This window comes from Amblyomma americanum, chromosome 1, assembly GCF_052857255.1.
Source record: "Amblyomma americanum isolate KBUSLIRL-KWMA chromosome 1, ASM5285725v1, whole genome shotgun sequence".
Taxonomy (NCBI): Eukaryota; Metazoa; Arthropoda; class Arachnida; order Ixodida; family Ixodidae; genus Amblyomma; species Amblyomma americanum.
Window position 1 is genome coordinate 156699459 of NC_135497.1, and position 17547 is coordinate 156717005.

At 45.2% G+C, this 17547-nt stretch overlaps 1 long non-coding RNA gene across 1 annotated transcript; it reads right to left on the reverse strand.

The window, feature by feature from the left end:
- Positions 1–1539: 1539 nt before the first annotated feature.
- Positions 1540–14281, reverse strand: LOC144114015 (uncharacterized). The gene is made up of 4 exons (XR_013310938.1): positions 14199–14281; positions 5990–6040; positions 3728–3843; positions 1540–1779 (listed from the first exon to the last, which is right to left on the reverse strand). It is a non-coding gene; the product is annotated as an uncharacterized LOC144114015 (long non-coding RNA).
- Between the last annotated feature and the right edge of the window lie 3266 nt (positions 14282–17547).

The following is a 17547-nucleotide window of genomic DNA, read 5'->3' on the forward strand; positions in this document are numbered from 1 at the left end:
AATACCATTTCAGAGCAGCCTGGGGTGTTTACAATATCACTCATATATATCAAGAATAATATGGGGCCTAGAATGGATCCCTAAGGAACTCCGTATTTGATAGTGCCTCAATCAGATTCGGTGCTCTTTATTGTGGTGTATTGCTCCCTGCAAATTAAACAGCTTTCCATCAGAGAATGTGCTGTACCTTGGATTCCATAGAACGGTAGCTTTATTAATAATATATCACGATGGACAGAATCAAAGGCTTTCCTGAAATCTAGAAATAAACCCAAAGTAAGCTTTCATTTCTTAATGTTGTCAAGAATTTTCTGTTTAATATAAAGTAAAGCAGTTTCAGTTGCCTTATTCTTTCTGAATCCAAACTGCTTGTTTACTATCATGTTATGCAGAGTGAGGAAATCGACAATTCTTTTGTTCATTATGTATTCAGCAACTTTTGAAAAGACTGAAAGCACTGACATTAGTCTATAGTTGTTCAAGTCTTCAAAAGCACCACCTTTATGAATAGCTGGAACACGAGCAAGCTACATTTGGTTGGGAAATATCCCTACTTGAAGTATGCAGTTGCATATATGCGTAAGGACTGGAGTTATCAGTGCGGCTACAGCTTTCATGGGGGAAACTTTCACATCATCGTAGGCTGATGCACAGTTGTCCTTCAGCGTCATGATTATGTTGAGGACTTCTCCGGCGCAAGTTGGAGTGAGAAATACAGCTTGAGGACAATGAACATTCATGTACTGTTCACATGATAATGTACCATGAATATCATTTCAGGCACCAACTTCCACAAAGTGCATGTTGAAAAGGTTTGCAATGTTGTCGTCAGTTCAGCCTTGTGTAGGTAATGCACAGCGGTAATGTCGTCTTGTGTAATAGCCTTAACTTGCAGCTTTTCTACAATCTCATTTACTTTGCTTAACAAGTCCACATCCTGGGTTTCAGTCAATATATGAAGCTCTAGGGTTAGAAAGCGACTACGCCACTCCAAATCATCTAGGTCCTGCTTCAGCTGAGTTATATCACTACCTACATTGTTAGATTCCAGCCCTTCAACTCATTTCGTTAGTTGTTTTGTAGTTTTTTTTCTTGAACAGTCAGGTGGTTCTGAAAGTCGTCAAACTTATCAAAGAGCAACTGCATTTGCGTCTCAAATGCATCAAACTTTTTTGACAAAGGCAAAAGAGCATCAAGCTTCGTTTCAGTCTGCAGTAATCTGAGTATCACGTCGGAATCATGCTGCAGATTTTCTGTGGTGCTTGTGCCCTTGTGGTTGCCTCGACAAGTCACATTTCCATGCTTTCTTTCTGGCTTCGCGCTTAGCACTGAAAGATTCTTCTGTTATTCCCGCACATGCACCACGATGAAAATTAAATTTGCACTCTGAGCCTGTTGCAAAGATGCTATCAGTGAGTGGAAGACGGCAAGCACAACAACGAGCTATAGTACGCTCAGATCTTTTACAAAGAACCCATCCACTTAGGAGCAGCGCCGACATAAAAGGAAAACAAAATCACATTCAGTGAGGCATAATTATGCCCAAACCTGCACAAAAGCAGAGACGGTTACATGATGCTCGCAGTTACGGTCACCACTGCCAAGTGAGGTCCCAGTGGAAGGAATCTTCTTTTATAGCCCACAGTGAACCGTTGATGCTGTGCCGGATTTCGGTGTGACACCGACGACCACGCCTTCCTGCTCCGCTGCTCGAGACTACCATCCGTCTTCAGGGCACGTGCGATGACCAGTCAGATGTACGGCTGCACAGTGGGTAATCTGCAAAAAGGCAGAGACGGTTATGTGATGCTCGCCGTTATCGTCGCTACTTTGCAGTGGTGAAGATAACTTGACGTAGCTTTTCATAACATAACTGGCGACTTGGCATAACTTGAGCACCTGAAGAACACAATAACCACTGAGCCATTGCGCCGGAATCATCATTTCAGTAAATATGCATCACAAATTCTATGTGGCTGTCATAAAACATTGTAACTAATATCCACATTCCGTGCAACACTCTACCTCTACACTAAATACCTACTGCGAATATTGACCTCTGTATGCATTTCGTTTACATTAATTGGAATAGAATACTTAGAAAACGTGTGCCACTTATCACTGACTCGCTACGAGCTGTTGAGAATGCTGCTCCATAAAACGTACATTCACTGCTCCTTGCAAACGAATCCCAACTGGAGAATATTCAAGCATTTATTCTTATACACGCTATTGAACAAGTGCTCCAAAATACCAAAATACCCTGCATGAAGCCTGGTACGTACGCCGATACTGAAACGGGCACAAGCCATGAAAAACCTACCAGGCAGACTGCGAACCAGTTCGCCACGGTTTTGCGCCCACAACTTGAAACACTAAGACGAAACAGCATACTCATACACTAGAGTGCGCTCTTTGGAACAAGCGGGTTACAGCGCTTTCATGCCGTGCCCATTATCCATAAAAACTCAAACAGCACATAGTGGCTGCAGCAGCGCCATTTCAGAACCATACGTGAACTTCAGACAAGCTCATTATTATAAAGATGAAATAACATCCCAAATTCAGTCAAGTTTTTACTTCAAGCGCAGCCCGGACAGAGCAGTAAAAAGGAGACACTTGCATGCAGGTACCCTAACCTAACGCTGATAGAAAAATCAACGAAAGCAACGAACACGCTCAAAGTAAGAATTATTTCATTGAAAATATTAACGTGTTCATCAAAAGGCGCAGCCATAAAAAAATAGCGCGAGCAGAATTGCATTCGTGGCGCAAATAAGCGCCAAGTTACATTGGCGTTTTTGTAATGTAGCAGTCTGAAATCAGAAACGCATACTCTGCCTCTCGCACAATTAATTGGTACTGGATAAATTTGTGCACGCGTAAGCGGGGTTCATGAACGAGCCTCTCGGAACGAAATGTAAGCCATCTCTTGTCGAGGCGACCTTTACTCAGCTTTCGAAATGAATTGCCCGCAGGCAAGCGGGGGCGGCCAACCGCTCGGATAACAGGGATGGACGAATCCATACGTCTGCAACGAAAGGGAAGACGGGATGCAGCTCGTAGGTTCTTCGCGGTGTTTGTACATGCTCGCCATTTGCACCGGCAACGACATTTTTTTCAACCATCACTCCATTAGCATTCCTCCACCGCCGCTTCACTAAAACTTTGACAAACGCCTCTAACGCATACTTTCATTTCGGCCTTCACTCACGGGCTAAGCGATATTTCTGGCTGTGCACCTACCTTTCAACACGGAAAAGCCAGTAGAGAGCTCGCGAGGAGGGCTTCCATTTGCACCGGCAACCACATTTTTTTCAACCATCACTCCATTAGCATTCCTCCACCGCCGCTTCACTAAATCTTTGACAAACGCCTCTAACGCATAGTTTCATTTCGGCCTTCACTCACGGGCTAAGCGATATTTCTGGCTGTGCACCTACCTTTCAACACGGAAAAGCCAGTAGAGAGCTCGCGAGGAGGGCTTACCGTCCCGGGTTTCGCACCGAGTGCCTTTCCGCGCGTCAGGAAAGACATAGCGGCACAGACGTAAGCACATTATTCGAGAACATGGCGGCTGCCGCTGCTCACATAAACGTGCTTACAAACGCCGCTTACAAACGTGGATAGGAAGTTTGTCGCTGCGCACATAATCTGCTCTGCACACACAGCACTGCTTAGAGTGGCTAAGGAGACCAAATGAATAAAAATAATCGTGTAGACTTACCGTAAGTGGACGATTAAGTTGAATTTCAATCGAAACGTAATCCACGAGAGAAAACGCCGCAGACGCCGCCACACCGGCGCCCACAGTCGTTTGCTGCCGGGTTGATTTTCCGCCGCCTCCGGGCAAAATGGGTAAAAAGTGAAACAGAAACCAATTTCACGGTCATGCCTATATTGGATGCACTCTTGCCAAGTGTAGCTTGCTCTAGCATCCAAGAACACAAAGGGCCATTGGTTTAAAGCATAGATTTTCCACTCGCGTTTTAAAAACCTTATTGCTTTCTCGAAAACCAAAACCGAAACCTTACTACTTTGTCCATGCGCGCCGCATCTCCCATCGAATAGTATGTGGCGCCCTTTTCAAATAATTATAATGCTGCATAGCATAACGTCTTTTTGGCGTGTGCTCGTGTTTGGAAAACCGGTATGGACAACAGCATGATATCGCCTCCGATGCAGCAGGTGTACGGCGAAGAACGAAAATATACTGGGTTTCTGATTGTTGAGTTGCAGCACTTTTTCACGTGAATGCTAACTGCAAAGGTATAAATGGCATATCTTAATTCCGCAGAGAACCATGATCTTTGAGACTCTTCCAATCACGTTTCTGAGAGATGGGCACATCCTTGAATTATCACCCCCGTTATTCCCCCTTATTTTACAGGAGATTTTAAGGAGAAATAAATGTACAGTCACTGATGAAATGCTTCTTAATTTATGCGCGTTGGACAGTAACGATAGAACGATGTAATGGTATATTCTCGAGCGATTCCTTTAAGGGAGAGTGTGTTCGTTTGATGTAGTACAGTTTGCAGCGCCCTTCAGAAATAGGTGCCTTTCCTCGCTCTACCTGTCAGCATTAAAGATTATTGAATTATATTCTCAATATGCGTCGCGGTTTAAGGAAAATGAGCTCTTTAAAGCTTCTAAAAACAATACACAGGAAGGTATTGCATTGCCGTTGGACAATATTTTTTATCCCTGAAATAGCAAAGGAAGCAGAGGACTCTGACAATAGTTGCGGTCACCCGATGCAGTTTGGTTCATGGGGGTTTAACGTCCCAAGCCAACTCAGGGAATGAGGGATGCCGTAGTGAAGGGCTCCGGAAATTTCGACCGCCTGGGGTTCTTTAACGTGCACTGACATCGCACACTACACGGGCCTCAAGAATTTCGCCTCCATCGAAATTCGACCGCCGCGGCTGGCAACGAACCCGCGTCTTTCGTGTCAGCAGCCGATCGAGCGCCATAACCACTTAACCACCGCGGCGGCCCGGTGCAGTTCTACTCAGCATGCAGCACGAAAAGAAATAGATATTTTATGGACTTAGTCGAAAGGCAGTGTATACATTGTTAGATAAATATATGATTGTTATAAACAATAGACAATAGGTCTAAAGATTGTCTATAGACGATAGGAAATTAAGGCGGTTAGAGATTTTGGTCTATAAATTGTCTATAGGTCGTCTATAGACAAATGGCTGCTAAGCCGGTTATAGACTAGTCTATAGATGGTTTATTGATTGTCTATAGACAAAAGGAAGTTATGGCGGTTATAGGCTTTAGTCTATAGATGGTCTATAGATTGTCTATGAACAAAAGGAAATAAGGCAGGTATAGACTTTAGTCTATAGAAAATCTATTGACCGCCTATAGCCAAAGGAAGATTATGTTTGCTATAGACTTTGGTCTATAGATGGCCTATAGATGGTCTATAGACTTTCTATGCACAGAAGGAAATGAGGCAGTTATAGACTTCAGTCTATAGATAATCTATTGACCGTCTATAGACAAAGAAAACTTGTCTGTTACAGACTAGTCTACAGATATTCTATGGACCATCTATAGACAGAACAAAATTAAGGCGGTTATAGACTTTAGTCTATAGATAGTCTATGGACCACCTATAGACGGAAGAAAATTAAGGCTGTTATAGACTTTAGTCTGTAGGTAGTCTATAGACCATCTATAGACAAAAGGAAATTAGGACGGTTATAGACTTTAGTCTGTAGATTCTCTATAGACTGTCTATTGAAATAAATCAAAGTCTAAAGGGCGTCTATAGAGTCTATAAAAAGTCTATAGACAGTCTATAGACCATTTTCATAATGGTCCCGAGAGGCAGAAAACAGCTCAACCAGCACAACAGCCCTTCACAGCAACGCCCCCTACCGAAACACGTTAACTAGCAAGTAAACCACAGAACATCAAGCAAAAAACGTGCCAAAAAATGTAATCAACCATGTGGGTCCACACCGCTCACCCAGGAAATGATCACACAAGACGAGGCGTGTCCGGGGCGCTCATAGCAAACCTAATGGGAGAAACCAGAAGTAAACATTAAACTAGACTGCTGTATCTAACTGCAAATCATTTTGTGGAAATTAACCGACAAAAACTAAAACGTTTTATTCTTCATGACTCGGCTAGACCAGCTCCAGAGTTAACGTCGGCACACTCAAGAATAAAAACGAATATATTAAGCTAACCAAGATAAACGCTTGCTGCAGACGCCAACATAGACCCCACTCACCCGACAGTGGCTCCCCAGGAACGGTATCAACCTCCCCACTTTCGGCGCATAGTGATTGCACCGACTACTGAAATAATGAAAACTATGGAATTAACGGAGGCCACGTCTGGACTGAAAATCTGGCATTTGAACTATCGAGGTTATAAACAAAAATAGGGTAGTGCTACCCAGAGCACAGCAGCTTTAGAAAGCCTTCCGGCATCATAGCAATTCAGGCGCCATCTCAATCACTCTCTTGGGTTACACAACCTATACCAGCGAACGTGTCCATCATGAACAGGTATTAACCGCTGCACTGGTCTGAAAAGATCGAAATGCAACAGAACTAATACTCACAGGTCAGGGCAAGTCACTGTTCCTATTGTAAATACTACCGAGAACTGAAGATACGCAAACAATAGCTGCTCTACATGTACAGCAACCCGTCGCAGACACATGGACGTTTTGCAGACCTGTTCTCTGAAGCCTAAATGAAAGGGATGCTCGCCACAGTAACGATAGACTTCAATGCTCGCCATCCACACTAATGTGACCTTTATACCACTTCCATAAGCAGAAAGATCATGGAAGACAGCAGGAGCACAACTCTCTCTGCTCACTGTGCAGCTCAGACTACCAGGATAGGGAACACCGCAACAAGAGACACTCCGCCTGCCGTCGCGATTCTCAGGAGCCGCTTCCCTGTGTCTACAGCAAAATGCAGGATGCACTGGGAAGGGACATCTGCATGTTACGAACAGAAAACACAAAAACCCCTTGCAGGATGCCTGGACGCGCGTTGCACAACACCGACTGGCACTCTTTTCTGAACTATGCAAATCAGCCACATCTCAGTGCCTGGACATCGCGTGTACAAAGTCGGCTTACAAAAGACTCCAGAAGGCCCAAGGCTATACAATAAGAACCTGACGTGAACACATATAGAAAATAAATGAGCTAGAAGCACTATGATGAGCCCATGGTGTGCCTACAAAAGATCGCGATCACTTGCGCAAACTGGTAGGACGCTTGTAAAAGACAACACGGAACGTGCATTTCGGCCTAATCTTCGGCTTCACTTCATTTGTCGCCACAATACAACTATAGCAAAGAAGCCAAAAAGAAGGAAATGGAGAAGTTGTGCATGTCCGGCCTAGAAATGCCCGTAGTGAAACTGCAACACAGATTTCCTTCCACACCGTGTAGCGCAGATATAGAAGGTTACACGGAGATATAGAAGGTTACACAGATATAGAAGGTTACACCTAAAATATCTCCAGTCGCAGATCACGTTTGGAGAAGTTAGGCTGCTGTCAGCGAAAGACTACACCAGGTTCAGATAATGAGCAATACATACTACTGCACAACCGTGAAGACCAATATTTACAGAAATTCGCGCGTTGCTTCAACAAGATATGGACTGTGGGCTCGCCTCGCCACCAGGGGATTGAAACCACAGAAAAGATCCCCTTATAGACAAGCCAGGAATAGTCTTCACCTTAGAAAATCTTAGACCAAAATCGCTAACCTCTTGGGCAGAAAACAAAATGGAACACATCATACTCAAACGACTTAAGCTCTTCCTTCACGGGAGCCACTTTCGATATCCAAGCGTCCTGAAGTGCAGAGTGCGCATTGCCTCTCCTCACAGAGAGAGAGAGAAGAGAGGGAATTTTAATGAAAGAAAGGCGGAGAGAACAGGACAGGTCAAGGAAAAGGCCGCAGAGAATCCCAGCACAGCCTAAGCAAAATTCGTACTTTCGGCCGACATAAAAGTACTTTTCATAACGTACATCTCATGATCTCATACTTGAAAACATCGCATACACAAATTGCGGAGCCGGAATGTACAACGACAGACGCTATAAATTGCATTGCCGCTATTAGGCTGATAAGCATGACATTACGACAGCATCCCACTTAATGGCACCTCACAACGTTAGGTACTTTATCCAGTGTTTTCAACACGGGCAAGGCAGAACTAACCACAATTCTTGATGCAATCTTTAGCGTTAAACATGCGACATAAGTTGACGATTGACATCCGGTCAATTAAGAACTCGAATGAAAAAATCTAGCAAATCCTACGGAGGGCTTCAGTTGCGACTACAGCCAGTGTTCGAGGAAAGGGTTTAGGCGGCTCCACCGAAATTATAGAACTGCTCGCAGTGAAGAAACCGAGTAGAAACACCTCGGTACACAATAATATCGCCAAATAATCATCTGCGCAATAGACTGGGTTTATTGCTTATCTAGTTGCATAGTGGTGGCTACCTTCGCATCTCTTTGTATGTGAAGGCCAAAGAGAGAATCTGAGTATTTGGCTTTCACGTATACAAACATGCGAAGGCAGCCAACACCATACAACTAGTTAAGCAACAAAGTCAGTCCATCGTGCAGATGACTAACAAATTCCTAGGCGTAGACTCGGTGAAAAGGACTCCTAAAGGGCACGAGACACCTCATTTTAGGTGTGTGTTTTCTTCTTTCAAATGCGGTGTCAGGCATTTGGATATATGGCTTACCACGTGGTCTGCACGTGCGATCACTAAATAATTTATAACAGGAATTCTTCCGGCTGCTGTTTCTGTTTCATCAACCGAATGATGGCTGCCGCGTGCAAGACGTGTTTAGGCCACGTGACGCACGGAAATAAGCTGTAACATAATTGCTGATAGGTAGTTTATTTCACGACAACGCTTAGGCCAGCTTTCTTCAAGTAATGGAATGACAAGAAACGCAGCATCAGCGGTTATGTATTGCAGTTTTTTTCATGCCTTACGTGACGTAAACACTCCTAATGCGTCACAGACATCGTTCGGTTGATAAAACCGAAAGAGCACTCAGAAGAAATTCAATTATAAATTATTTACCAATCATTATTCGTAGGCGAATACCAGGCTTTAAAGCATGCGCCGGCGGAGGAGCGCTGACCTTCCATCGTGCAAAAAAAGACGAGAGGGGAAGGGAAGGCGCGAAGGCCCTGACATTCGAATTCTGACAACAGATACCGCAGATTCTACAAAGTGCATTAAAAGAGATCCTTGCTGGACAACATTTGAGAAGCAGCGTGCTTGACCATCGCAGGCATTCCGCAACTTTATTAGGATACTTTCAGAGCTAATTTCACATGCTCTGACATCGCACAGTACAGGAGCCTCTAGAATATCACCTCACTTGGAATTCGACCCCCGCGGGTGGGATCGACCCCGCGTCTTTCGGGTAAGCAGTCGAGCGCCATATACACTGAGCCACCGCGCTGGTAGCCGATAACATTAAAAGCTTATTGTATCAAGCCTATTGCAAAACACAAAGCACTGCCGTTGGCTGGCAGCGCACACCATGATAGCTGGCATGCGGGAGAAGCAGGCTTTCCTTTTACCATCGTCTTTAGCAGGGCATCGAAGGATATATGGCGTGAGCGTCTAATTTGAAACGGGCGATGGACAGCTGCCACCAGACTAAGAATTTATTTCCTTTTTAACCTGTTTTCTTAAATTTGGCAATCATTATCCTTGCTGTTAACTCTTCCTTAAAGTACGATTTCAATTAACTTTCGACTATATCTATTGCGACTCCTGAAAACCGGGTTCCTAGATTCTTTCCATGCTTTTAAAATACAAATTTTCCAACCGTTTTCTGTCCTGGACGCAAGCGCGTTACCTTCGTTTTCCCTGAACAGATTAGCCCCACAGATGCTTATCTGGGTGGCATCGACTTCGAGATGTATACTGAGACATTCCAGCATAATATGTTCAGTTGCCTCTTCAGACTCGCCGCACTCTCTTCCATGCCTTCGCCGATCATCGCATATTCCAGAGCGGCGAAGATTTGAAAACACTCCAGGACGCTCCTATGCATGAGCTGCGTTCCTGTTGCACGGAGTTTTTAGAGCCGGCCCTCGCTCGAACGAGGATCGGGTATCGATCCGAAGATTGAACAATGAGGAGCGTTGAAAAGTATTTCCCAAAGGAGACTGCTTTGCTAAATAGATCTTCAAGCGGAAGACAGTTCCATTGCTCGGCTGAGGCTGGTATATGTGCTGGACCACAAAAGCACGAAGAAAAGAGGTGAAGATATGTGTACAGAACAAGAAAAAGCCGACAGGACGTCATTACATCTTCGCTTTCTTTTTGCGCTTGTTCGCTGGCTTTTCCTGAATAACCGTCTCTTCTTAATGGCCGAACTTTCTCTCCTTGCGATGAGGCATACCCACGGTGTGGAATTGGCCAGGGTTTCGTGCAGATGAAAGATTGCATTTCGAGGAAAAAACAAATTCTGCAGAAAAAGAAGAAAAGCTTCAGCTAACAAAGAGCAAAACAGAGGCAGCAAAAACTAAAAGAGCACAAACATAGCCCAGAGGGGCTAACGGAAACATGGGAGGGGGATTTATCCAAGTTGCTGACTGATAACAATAAGAGAAGGAGACTTCTCCGGTATCCCCGCAAAAATACTTTACATCATTACCTATAGTCAACAAGGTTGAGGACTGGGCGAGTTGGTAAGTATTCATTTTAAACCAGCCAGAACACGCGACACAAAGGAAGAAGCAAACAAGACGAGGCTGGACTAACAACTGAAGTTTTATTGAAAGGAAGAAAACAACGAAGACACGCACTGAGATGCGCGCGCACATAAGCCGTATCAGTGAAAGGGCACACAAAAAAATTTTTCAATTTCAGGGTCTTACTAACAAGTTATCTAAAAAGGCAAATTCCTTAGCGTGAAGGTTTACCGACGGATTAGCCACACACGTGTCCTTAGCCTTAGCAATGTAGAAGGCTTCAACTATCTCGCGACAGATTTGTTTTTCATTTCTATAAACTACAGTAGTGTCGCTGAAGTCAGGCGTGCAAAGAGACAGATCATCGTCCGATTTGCATTCTCGAGATTGCACGTGCAACGCCAGATTAGAGTTCGCCTTCCCACCCAGAGAGTTAGAATGCTCTGTCAGGCGCACATTTAGACATCTGCCCGTCTGCCCGTAGTAGCATCGACCACAAGGCAGCGGAACGCGATACACCACATTCTTTCTGCAAGGGGTGAGCCGTGTCTTATGTGACACTGTGCATCGGGAACGATCACTTGATGTTTTATCAAGCCTCCTTTTTACGCTGGCGCACAAGCCGCCTATCTTGTTTTTAGCTGTGAAGACAACGCCAACGTCATACTTCGCCGCAAGTTTCTTGAGTCGGTGTGAAACACCATGGAGGTAGGGAAAGGCGGCCACCTTTTTTCGCCGCACCTCCACGTCAGCATCTTCCGGCCCCGCGTTGCTCTTCCTCAAGCGAGTCAAAACACGTTCAGACAAGCGGGCAAGGTGGGCAGTTGGAAACCCAGCTGCCATTAACTTTGAAACCTGCTGCGAGAATGAGTCCTCAACGCGGTGATGGCAAGACTTACGTAAAGCGGACTTGATGCATGCGACTGCCAAGCCATCCTTTACCAACCTCGAGTGGTCAGACTGATAGCTAAGCAGAGGCTTCCCTGACCTGGGGCTGTAGCCCCAACATACGTGATCGTCCCCAAAACACAGGTCTAAATCAAGAAACTGCAAATGGTTATCTTTAGGAAATTCAGACGTAAAAGACAGCTTGATAAAAAAGGAGGCTTGATAAAACATCAAGTGATCGTTCCCGATGCACAGTGTCACATAAGACACGGCTCACCCCTTGCAGAAAGAATGTGGTGTATCGCGTTCAGCTGCCTTGTGGTCGATGCTACAACGGGCAGACGGGCAGATGTCTAAATGTGCGCCTGACGGAGCATTCTAACTCTCTGGGTGGGAAGGCGAACTCTAATCTGGCGTTGCACGTGCAATCTCGGGAATGCAAATCGGACGATGATCTGTCTCTTTGCACGCCTGACTTCAGCGACACTACTCTAGTTTATAGAAATGAAAAACAAATCTGTCGCGAGATAGTTGAAGCCTTCTACATTGCTAAGGCTAAGGACACGTGTGTGGCTAATCCGTCGGTAAACCTTCACGCAAAGGAATTTGCCTTTTTAGATAACTTGTTAGTAAGACCCTGAAATTGAAAAATTTTTTTGTGTGCCCTTTCACTGATACGGCTTATGTGCGCGCGCATCTCAGTGCGAGTCTTCGTTGTTTTCTTCCTTTCAATAAAACTTCAGTTGTTAGTCCAGCCTCGTCTTGTTTGCTTCTTCCTTTGTGTCGCGTCTTCTGGCTGGTTTAAAAAGGATTACCTATAGTGTTAGCAGACCCAAATTATGCCTTTATGGCTAGTGTGCGAAATAAAAAAAATAAAAAAATCAGCCCGCATACAACACCATTCCGACTCATCTTGACAAAGAGAAGGAAGAAGCGACCTCATATCATTATCGAGTTCTTCAAACAACAGAACACTCCAGCAGAGGACAACAACAACAACCACAACAATGGGACACTGCCTGACTAGTAGCTACAGCCTGAGGTGAGCTAGGTCAATACTCCTCGATATCTACAGGGCCGTCGCTTGGGCTGACCGCTGGCCCGCTGGGGGTTGCTGCTAAGTACTGGGCGGTGCTGCGTTACCTTTACTATTACTGCTTTGTTTCCTTCGTTTTTGTTTTCCAGGGTGACTGACCGCGGGAGCATGGCCTGATGTCCCCAAGCTGTCATGGCTGGGCGAACTCCTCTCGGTCGTCCTGTCTCTGCCCCAAGTAGTTTCCCCTGGGAGTTTTAGCTAGAGTGATCCGCCCGAGGTGGAGTAAGCAGCATCCTGGTTACTTTTGTGCCCGCGGATGTGGGGCCATCCGAGTAAATAACCCTGAGCCTGTCCAGGCGCGCTACAAGCCACGATTCAGCACTTCATGAAGTTCACCTATGTCACCGGTCTTGGAGGTATCGTTTGCAGATCGCAAGAGCAGGCATGTGTGGAGACATCCTCAGGCGCACCTCCTTCGCTATTCACCTGATTTTATGTGGTTAAAAAGGTTAGTCTCAGGTTTAGGCTATCGACTGAGTGCGTCATAGATGCTAGATAAGCTTCCCTTTACTGGCGTGGCCTCCATTCGCAGCTGCTGTCGAGTATAGTGGATATGGTGGAAGTACCTGTGGAGATGGCCGTGTGAGAGAGTCGGGACGGCTGCTAGGCCTAGCCCGGACTGAGGCTAGCGGACAAAATCGCAGTAAAAAACACGCGGTCAACACCGGAACCAAAATAACCTTTATTTCATTCAGCATCCTTATTTATAGAGCGGAGCAGCGCCCTCTACAGTACCCACTGAGAGTGAGACCCATTTACACTGAGACCCATTTACTCTGAGACCCACTGAGACCAGTGAATATCTGGTGAATAAAAACGATTTGATTTGATGATGGCCACGTTTGCAGGGATATAATTCCTACTTGAAGTAAATGTGTTCCCTTTGATCCTACGTGCATATGAATTTGTAACTTGGCCTCTACAATGCCGAGATGGCTGAAGGTTGGCCCTAGTGCTGAGTCATAAAAGTCGCGTCCTCGTTGCTGTGCGTCCTGAGAGTGCCACGACCGAGCTGAGTGTTAAGGTGGGCACGAGGAGCGTTCTTGTGTGGCGGTGGCCGCCCTGCCAGCGATTCTGACTGCAAAGCGCGGGCTGAAGAAGTTCATGTGCTGGAGATAACCGCAGGTGTACAAGACGAGATGCACTTGCAGTGGTAAAGGACAAAGCATCAGGCTATTCTAGTGTGGCAGCGCTACATGCAACTGTTGTGTGTTCCTCCTTGTCGCAATTGATAGCTGCCGCGGTTGAAAGCTCAGCGGCGAGTGCCATGGACGGGCTAGTAGAGTATCAAACCGCGTACATTTCGCAAGCCATGCCGTCTTAGATTTCCTATTTTCTGCAAGCCTGCGCTGCTCCTCTTGCGTCTTCATTAGCTTTGGTTGCACCTCTGTGCTCACGTATACCAATCCACTACGTCAAATGGAATCAGAGCCTCTCTCTGGGATATGCAAAACAGAATGCGGCGGAAATACCTTCAGTAGAGTGCGCTGACATTGACTCTGAGATGCGAGCTCAAAAGCGAAGCGGTTCTTCATTACATGTTGCTGGTCCGCCTTGCGCTCTGAAAAACAAAAAATGACCCTAATTGAGAACATAAAGGCAGTATTCTGGAAAACGCGGTCACCGCTGCCGCACTATCGGCATAATGTGGTCGCTTAAGGTATTGCAGTAGAACTGCCGGTGAATTCTTTGTGCTCCAACTGATTGAATTTTTCCATGTAATCAACAAACCCCTGAAGTTATTGCACTTCAGGAAAAGTTTCTCACTAAAGATTCAAGGCATAATCTAAGAAATTATCGCTCTTTCAGGCTGGACCGTTCCTCAAGGCGTGGTGGGTTGCTATTGTTCGTATCCTCCACATTTTGCAGCAGGTTAAGTGTATCATTTCAATATACAGTCTTGCATAGTTAATACAACCTCCGTTAAAATGAGCCGCTCGAATTATATGGGCAGCTTGTCTGGGGACTGAAGTTTATGAACATATTTAAGCCTCGTTATTGTAAAGACTCACTGCCCGGGCAAAGCACAGGGGGAAAATAGACAGAGTCCAATAGTGCCAATGCATTTTCGTCTCGTTAATATAGACGGCAATGAGAATAAAATCTCTACTGCCCAACGAAGTGTTTCAATCTCTGCTTTTTGGAAGCAGGACACCAGAGGAATGCAGTGGAAAAGTGCGAATGGGGAAGTGACGGCCTTTTTTTTTGGTGGATTCATGTCTATCATTGCAAAGTTTCCCAATCAAAGCTCCTCATTGTTTCCCATATTGCTCGAATGACTTTGATGAAAAGTCCTCCTTCAGGGGGGCGTTGTTGCCGGCTAGTTTGTTTAACATTGTTTAAAAGGGAACAGCGCAAACATTGGACGAAGAGACTCACTGTTGTCTGGTGTCAGGACTTGAGTTTTAATTTCAGGGAATTTTCAGTTGGATCATATCCTGTTTCGTGAGGTGTAGAACAGATCGCTGTCACTCACACTTGTGGGACTGGGCCTGTGACAATAATACACACTGTCTAAATTCACATCTCCTCACCTTTGACTGAGGCCCGTCTAGCTCTGAATTGCACCTCACATTTTCTTCCCGTGGAGTGACTATTTCCTATAGGGCACCTGTTGACTGTTCCATGATCAGCGATCATCTCCCGATCATTCCCCAGGTTGCGTGCCAGTTGACCGTGCCCAACGGCCATCGGGGCACCGTCATAAATTACAAAAGCTCCAAAGGCACCCTCAATCAGATCTTGGAGCTTTGTCTAATTGAGACAGTGGGCACAGTGGGCAACATACACATTTGCTCAATTTTGAACGGAGGTCGAAATAAATTTTTTGGTTCAGGTAAATAAAGGAGCATCGCCATGACTTTGGTGGAATGCGGAGTGCACACGGGATAACGGTCGCCGGAAAGCAGCGTGGAAGAAACTTCTACACAGTTAGTGCCCCAAAACTGGATGGATTATAAGTTTATGGCGGTTACATTTAAACACATTATATCTCGTGCAAAAGACAGTACGATACTCGACACCACGAATATCTCTCTAAATAAGGGAATCGGCGATCTTTAATCAGTTATCTGAAGACGAAGAAAATTATCCCAACCGCAATGAACACAGTCTCCCTTGTTCACACTCCTGCCGAAATTTCTTAGTCTTTAGCAGAGAAAACTAGAGGTCTAGATCGTCATTTTACGGCTCTTCTCCCTTCTCGTCCGGCAATGGTCAGCACAATAGACGGCTTCGAGGAGGTCACCCGCCCTGGGCTCTCTTGAATTGTCTTCAGCATTCCCCTTTGCGGCCCCTGGCCCTGATGATGTCATTTCTATTATGGTTGGAATTTTTTTGAAGGAGTCTCCAGACGACTTATTGGCGCTTGTTAACTACTCACTTAAATATTCATGGATTCAAAATGAGTGGCGTCTAGCGAAGGTTGTGCCTTCGCTTAAAAAACTGGGTTAAGGTTCCGTTTTAGACAATATAAAGCCGATTTCACTCAATTCGAATCTCGTAAATTTAAATTATAGTGTGTTGCATGGGCGAATAATGTCAGTCATTTCAGAGAATGGGTTGTTGAATACATGCCAAATACGTTTCGAACCAAAGTTTTCTGAATGGTGCGCTCATACTGACCTCGAGACCCGCATCCTGGTCTCCGAGGGCAATACACCGCACTTGTTACTTTAGATGTACCTAAAGCTTAAGACAGCGTTGAGCACTGATCTCTTTTGCAAAGGTTACAGGATGTAGGACTTCCAAGCCACATTGTGACATAGATTTTTGGGGTTCTGGCTGACAGAGAATTCGATTCTTTCCAGAACAGCGTTTTCTCTGGCAGGTTTCAAGATTCGAGAGGAGGGTCTCAGATGCTGTCCTCTCCCCTTTCCTTTCCAACAACTTGTTTAGCTCTATTCCCAGCAGCATCATAATTAGACCGTATGTCTATGCAGATGACATCGCCTTTTTTGCTTCCTAGAATGACATATACTCGCTGTGCCAGTCATAACAGTCTTACCTAAATGCCTTGGAACAATGCTGAGGCTGAATTAAGCTCTCTCACAAAGTAAATAACTGCGCTTTGTTGCTTTTGCTGCTCTCTCGCCCAGTTGATATCTGTATTGTCTATTGACACTATGTATTTCCTCCAGCGCAGATCATCAAATACATCGGAGTAATTTATGACGCTTCACTTTCCTGGCGGGCCCATACATAGTAGGTCATCGCGAAGAGTCCGAGCCGTCGGCATGCTGCGCAGACTGAGCAACATCCGTTCCGGCATGAGAAGGTACTCGCTTCTGATGATTTATAGAATTTATGTCCGTCCAGTATTAGAGTTCGGCTGTGCATTGTTCTTTGGAGCACCTTCGTATAAACTTCGTCCCCTTCATCACCCTGTTGTGCGGGAAGAGTGGCGACTCTGCCTGGGCATTCCAATATTTTCGGCTAATTGTGTTTTCTACTCACAGGCGCTGATTCCATAATTGCCCGCCAGATTTAGGCTCTTAAGTGTCTAATCGTTTGTAAAATGGCGTTATTCGTCGCTTCATGCCTAAAAGTTATTCCTTCTTCAGCCTGAGACATTTTTTTAATGAAGGTTGGTCCGTTTTCATACCCTACATATCTGTTTTGCTAAACATCTCCCCGACACCTTAAGCATCCGCGTTTCGCATAAGCTTCCGGTGTCCGCCAACTCTATATCTTTTCAGATTGTCTTTGACAACGTCTTTGTAAACCGTGCAAAATTTTTCCTTTCCGCATGCTCAACAGTTTAATACAAGATTATCTGATGGCATTTCACTCTCTTTTTATCGTGACAGACGCATCACATTG